We start from the raw sequence: 6981 nt of genomic DNA on the forward strand, positions 1-6981 counted from the left end.
CATGTCAAGGTTTTATTTTCTCCTGATTTTACTGTACCTGGAATTCGATGAGCCAACATGCATTTTAAATCCTCCCTCCCTCTCTCAGTCAGTCAGTGCATCCCCCGTGAAGCTGCAGAGAAAGTTACTCTCAGCTTGTTTGCAGCGTGGAGGTCAATTGTTCTCGACAAGAATTTGACCTTTTCTAGCAGCTGCTTTGTTCCGTCAGATTTGACTGAAAAACTTCCAAAGAATCTGAACAGTAACAACAATAAATTTACTGGGACACAAGTTCCTCTTACCTGACACGCTAACCTTTTATCTACACAGAATATTAACTACAAGGGTTTAAAGATATCTGGTTCTCTCCAGATATAAACACGGACCCAAAAATGCAGACTCACACGAGGCAGGGTTTTTAATAAACAGTCCAGGTCGGCATACAGGTAAGCAGTCACTGGTGCAAACAAATCCAGAAGGTGCGGCCAAAAAAACGAGATGCATGGGAGTGGTCAGAAAAACACTCTTGAGTATAAAGGCTGGAACGAGGCAACACAAGAGATCACACCATGAACTCGCAACAAGAGGCAGGACACACGGGGTTAAATACACAGACAATCAGGAGGTCACCAGACACAGGTGAGCACATTCAGGGCAGGGGGAGCACAAGTTGGGGAGCGGGATCTGAAAGAAAACAGTGAATGACAAAATACTCAAATAAATGAAGGAAAATAAAAAAATGACGTGAGGTAAGTTGACGGTTGTGTCAGGTAGAGACTGCAGAGTCTCTCATGCAGGTCAGAAGATGATAAAACACAGAACAGAATCTACAGTTAATCTACCTTTGACGCATTTGGTTGGTTGTAGTTTGATGCAGAAACAACTTAACTGCTGACGTGTCTGAGGGGTGAAAGTAACCAAAACCAAATGTTAAAGGCATCATGATATCATGCAGGTGAATTAAAAATCAACTTTATAAAAAAGTGATTACACAAACCTCATGACCTCAGAATGTAATTCTAGAGTTTGTTAAATCTGCTTCATAAAGGAGGATTCAAAGCAACAGCAGATATGAGTGCTGGGAGCAGAGACTGTAAATATTAATGTTTGAAGCCTGAGTGACGTCCCCCTGTCTGTTCCTGCAGGGGGTGCTGGAGTCCCATCGATGGTGGTCTCCATGCTGGAAATGCTGTCTCAGTCTAACTTTCAGTCAACCTAACGACAGGCTGAGAGCTGGAGCTGAGGCGGGTTTTAAACCTCCTGACAAACAGTTATGGCGACCACCATCGATGGGGCTCTAGCGCCCCCTGCAGGAACAAATGGGTGACGTCACTCATGCTTCAAACATTCATATTTACAGTCTGTAATTTTTTTGGAAGCAAACCATTGAGGTGAAGCAACATGTGGGATTGAAACATGAATGAGGAGATAATGTGTTTTTTACTCAGCACGCTTTAAGGAGGAAACACTGTTTGGCCTTAAATAACCAACAAACCAAACAAACATTTATCCGCCGTAATGAGCCCAAAATAAATAAAACTGACGCGTCCTGAGTCATAAATTAAAGATGAGAAACTGCGTCTGATCTGTTGTGACATTTTAATGGAAGCATCTTTGAGAGCATGCAGAGGCAGAATAATAATAATACACGTTCCTCTTCCTGAGTGTCGGTGTCGTTTTAGCGGGAACCCGTCTGTGTGTGAGGATATTCAAAGTGACGGTGAAGTCACGTTAGCTGAGGGTCTCCTGCCCTGAGAGGACGAGCGAGAGTGATTAATGCAGAGAGAGAGAGAGAGAGAGAGGGTGGAGACAGATTTAAGGGAAGAGGAGAGAGAACAGAGTCTTTGAGTTTTACATTAAGTCAGGGTTGGTCATTTCCTCCAGATCCACTTTTTTAGATTTTGGTGTAAATTGTCTTTAGGTCCTGACAGAAATTAATAACTCATGTTCTCTGAAAAAGGAACAAAGACAATCTGTCATCTGTATCAGTTTGTAAGTCTGTAAAAACTTCAACCAATGTCTGCTACGAGGAACCAATCTGATGAACCAATCAGACACCTCCCTGTCTCCCTGCTCGCTCTCTACCTCTTGCGTGCTCTAGCTCACACTCAAAGAGCGTCACCGATGACTTTAGGAGTTTATACTGTGAGTTTACTTACCGCTGTTTTAAACAAGTTTCTGTTGAATAGTTGAACCAAAGGAGTTTTAAAATCCTTCCTGATCAGTGCGTCACGATGATCTCCAAGCAGATCGGGGACGTTAAGATTGGATATTTCTATGACTCACACTACAAGATAATTTCTCGTGACCCCCCAGTGGGCCCTGACCCACACTTTGGGAACCACTGGCCTCGGTAACAAAGACTGCAGATCACAGGAAGTGGCTTTATGGGAACAGGAAGCCGAGTGTTTGAAGGTAAGATTGACATGAGGATTGTTTTTGGAAATATTTCTCGTGATAGTCTCTCTCCTGTTTCATGATTCGACAAAAAAGAAAATCCCAATAATAAATACTTAATGTATCACACATCTTCAGAATCACAATAAGACATGACTTGAGAATCGTGATGAAATGTTAAACAGCAGAAAAGCGCATCGTCCCGGTCCGTTCAAGACTCACCAGTCTGACCCGTAGATAGATGTAAGACGAATCAAACGACAGCCTCAAACATTTCCTCTCCAGTCTTTAACTCCTCGTGTTCGTGCACACACGATGCAGCTGCTACTGAGTCGTTAATCTGAGTTTCCTTTATCAGATTATTTATAAGATTTATCACATTTTGTCTCAGAAACTAAGTTAAATCCACGCAGACAGAACACGCAGTTTGTCACACAGATGAGCTCATGACGTCCACACTCCTCCCTGTGTCCCCATGATGACCTCCGTTTGACCTTCAGCAGCTCGTGTCCCTCTTTAGTTTCCGTCCTGCCTGGAACGTCTTACCTATGGCGTTCTGCTGACTGTGAAGGAGTAAGCAGACAGGACAGAGACGTGCTGAGTCACCTCCAGAGTGTGTGAGCCGCCGTCGGCCTGAGAGCGAGATGTGTCAATTCTAAGGTACGCTTATTCATAATGAACGGGCTGATGGCCCGCCCGTTAATATTTCATGATGTGAAACCCTGAAACTTTCATGAAGTTGTCCGAATGAGTCGCATTTAAAACTGAAGTGAAGAAATGTGCTTGAATAATTAATCTGTGATGTCTTTGATGAGAATTATCACCAAGGTCAGGGGTTTATTTCTACCAGGAGGTGAATTTATTCCTCTTGTGTGTTTAGCTTCTTTTTGGAGACGGAGATTTGAAGATAACGTCTTTTTTTCTACAGAGTTTAAAAATCTTCTTCCAGTTTTTCTTGAGGAGTGAGACCTCTCCTCAGGATCTTTGTCGCAGGTTTCTAACTCCTGTTTGTGTATGTAAACGTTCATCCTACTTTGCTATAAAATGTTCGTCCCCGCTGCGGCGAGTTTCTTCCTCCCTCTGCTGACATTATTACACCTCCTCTCTGTGTCCGAGTTGCAAACTAAATCTCAGCCTCATCTCGTCCACAGTAACCTTGTTTATTCCCAGCAGTGGCATTAGCAAAGCTGTAAAAGTATTTATGGGGGTACAAATGCAGGACAGCCAATCTAAGGTAAATCTATAAATCCTGGCTGTTGATTTCTCAGGGCCAGGAGGTGCAGCCGCTGATCAGTGGAGGTGGGAAGTATTCCCCGGGTGACTCTCTGTGAATAACGTGCGGAGGCCGAGCAGCATGCCAAGCAGCGCTCCGGCCACGCCGCCGTGTTTGTGATACGGCCGAGCCGGCCTTCGCCTCCGACCGAGACACCGCCTGGAAATCCATCCTCCATGAGCTGCTATCATTAGCCAGCACCCAACAGGGACCTGACTCAGCAGTGTGTGTGTGTGTGTGTGTGTGTGTGTGTGTGTGTGTGTGTGTGTGTGTGTGTGTGTGTGTGTGTGTGTGTTTAAAGTCTGCAGCATGTCCTTGGCTCGCTTCAGAGTTTATAGCAGCAGCACAAACACTCGTAAAAAATGTAAAAAGAAACAAATATCCTAAAAATGTAGGGATGTTGTTTCTTAGCCTCCATGTGGAACTTTCCATTAAAGCTGCGTTAATCAACTTTTGGCCACTAGGGGGCATAAAAACTACAGAACACCTTAATGATTGATGTGAAAGCAGCTGCTTACATAAACAGTTGCCACGGTAACAATGGGACTCACTTTGTTTATGGTCACCATGAAACCCTGATGAACGTCTTTTTGTTTGAAATCTTTAGTCCGGACGAGGACCTGGTGTGACTCCGGTATCAAACGCTGGATGCTAACGGGTTCATTGGTGATGCATGATCACAACCTGTGGATCAGAAGACAAACGGACTGAATGAAAGATTCTGACTCTGAGAGAGGGAGGAGTCTGGGAGATTCGGGGTTCACTAAAGAAAAACCTGCTACTGACCAGGTTAGACCATAGTAACAGACTCAGAGTTTGCACTGAACCTGCTTTCTGATACGGGCCTAAGGAGAGACCCTGAAGGGGCAGAAGACTCCTCAAACCATGGAGCCTCAGCCGGTCACTCCTGGGGTATAGAGCAAACAGGAATGAGTCCTAAAACCCGGAAGTAAGTTAGCATTTTAGCGCCATGGGATCTAACGTCTAAAAGTCAATGTGGATTTTAAATGGGTTTGTGGTTAGACACCTGAAATAAGGTCTGTGGTTAACACAAGCTTCAGAGATGTTGGTGCTTTGTTAGACCACATAAACTACGTTAGGTAATACCCCCACTGCTGAATTTTGAAGTTCTTACTCGTCTTTAAAAAGGCGGTTGCTAACAAGTGGCTAAATGTGACTACAGTGTTTGTCGGGGACATTAAACGTCATCACGCCGGACACAGAGGGCGGGAACTCTCTCACTAGTCTGAGATGTCTCCTGTAGGTTTAATCTTTAGGTTAAGGTGAATATTATGTTAGTAAACTATTTATTAAGCTGATTAGTTTATCAGTGATCGTCTGAAGAATAACGTGACGTCAGAATCATCTGACCGTGGTGTAGTTAGCTTGTAGCATAACGTTAGCTTTTTACTTCTGTCGGCTGCATTAACGCTTCAAACATCATAAAAATGGTGTTCATCTGTGAAGATTATCTGGCTGAAAAAAATGCCTACGCTTTAGAAACGTGCGTTTCTGCAATGATCCAAAATCCAATGCAAACATCACATAGGTGAATTCTCGTTTGACCCCATGGAGATGCTACTTCTGGGTTGGCCTACAAAAATACGTCATATGGTTTGTTCTCTATAGACTAATGACTGATGCAGATAAACAATCAGCTGATGAAGATGGCCACGTTCACTGTCAGCGTGAGCAGATTTTAACAGTTCTGATTCTCTTCTCGTCATTTCACTTCGTCTTCTTCTCCATTATCGTGCAGCGAGGGATCCTTCCATCAGCTTCATCTCTAATAAGATTTACAGAGTGGAGCAGGAGAGAGAGAGAGCGGGGTCGTATGTCTCTGGAGCTCGCTCCTCCGTATTGGCAGAGAAATCAATGCGGTGGGTAAACGCAGCAGCACAGTTTGCAATCAGCCGCTAGGCCGAAAGTAATCAGTGAATAGAAATAATCCGGAGAGGTCTCTGTAGTGTAACAAAGTATATAACCAGAGAGTCATCCAGCCAGCGCTTTGAATGAGATATTAATCCTTGTATCAAGAATAATTACAGCGAAGGTGCAGACACGGTGACCTTGCAGAGCGAGCTCCTCGATCTCAACATTCAACAGGCGGCCCGGCTCAGCGGGTTCAGTCTGTCACAGAGCGCTCGCCATGCAGACAGGAAGCTCATCATCCACCTTTACATGAATCATCTCCAGATACTCACTTCACCCCCGCTGTAGCTCCGTTACTCTCTGTTCTTTCGCAGACGCTCGCTAATTATTAGCTGCTAACGCTCCTTGATGGGCGTCAGGTGGTTTGTTAGCATGTGGGTTCTCTTATTAATGAGCAGCCGTAGAGTGGAGGTTTCTTCAGGGGTGTGATGTCCGTCTGCAGTCTGTGTTTGAGGAGGTGAAGAACTCTCCATTAAAGTCTGTTTGTCTGTAAACCGTCAGATGGCCGGGTCGGGTCTTTGTCGGCGGCGCCCTCAATCATTTCACTTTATGAGGTCAAGTGGAGCTGTCTGAATGTGAAGCCCTCCGCTCGCCTCTCCTCCTCTTCGTGCGTAATTGCTGTTTTTTTTTTTTTTGAAATGCTGAAAAGCAAACATGGCCGATTCTCAGCGGCGCCATTTCATAAAAAACATTCAACTTCTGTGTGTTTTAAAACTTCAGAGTTTTGAAACCCAAAACGTTGAGACGGCAAAAAAATCTCCAATTTATTAACGTGTGGCTAGATCTCAGAATAAACTTCAAAGGTCGATGATGTTTATATAATTAGATTTATTCCTGAGAGGACGTTTTTATATTCTAGTAATAAAAGTGTTTAAAGGAGATCTCCTCCTCTGATCCAGATTTACAAAACGTGACCATGTGGACGTCCTTATGTAACCTCGACAAAGACACAGCTGTTGGCGTGAGCCTCGGACGTGGTTTCCTGCTGCTCTGAATGAGACATGACGAGAACTCGGCGAGACTTGGCCAGAACCTACTTTTGTTTTGTTTTGTTTTGTTTATTTCGGACTTCAAACGGAAACCAGAAAACATTTCCTACAGACTTACATTTTCTAATGACTCTCTCTCTCTCTCTCTCTCTCACTCTCTCTCTCTCTCTCTCTCTCTCGCTCTCTCTCTCTCGCTCTCTCTCTCCCGCTCTCTCTCTCCCGCTCCCGCTCCGCTCTCTCTCTCCCTCTCTCTCTCTCTCACTCTCTCTCTCTCTCTCTCTCTCCCTCTCTCTCTCTCTCTCACTCTCTCTCTCTCTCTCTCTCTCTCTCCCGCTCTCTCTCTCTCCTCTCTCTCTCTCTCTCCTCTCTCTCTCTCTCTCTCACTCTCTCTCTCTCTCTCTCTCTCTCTCC

This window comes from Labrus bergylta, chromosome 20 (assembly GCF_963930695.1).
Source record: "Labrus bergylta chromosome 20, fLabBer1.1, whole genome shotgun sequence".
NCBI classification, from domain to species: Eukaryota; Metazoa; Chordata; class Actinopteri; order Labriformes; family Labridae; genus Labrus; species Labrus bergylta.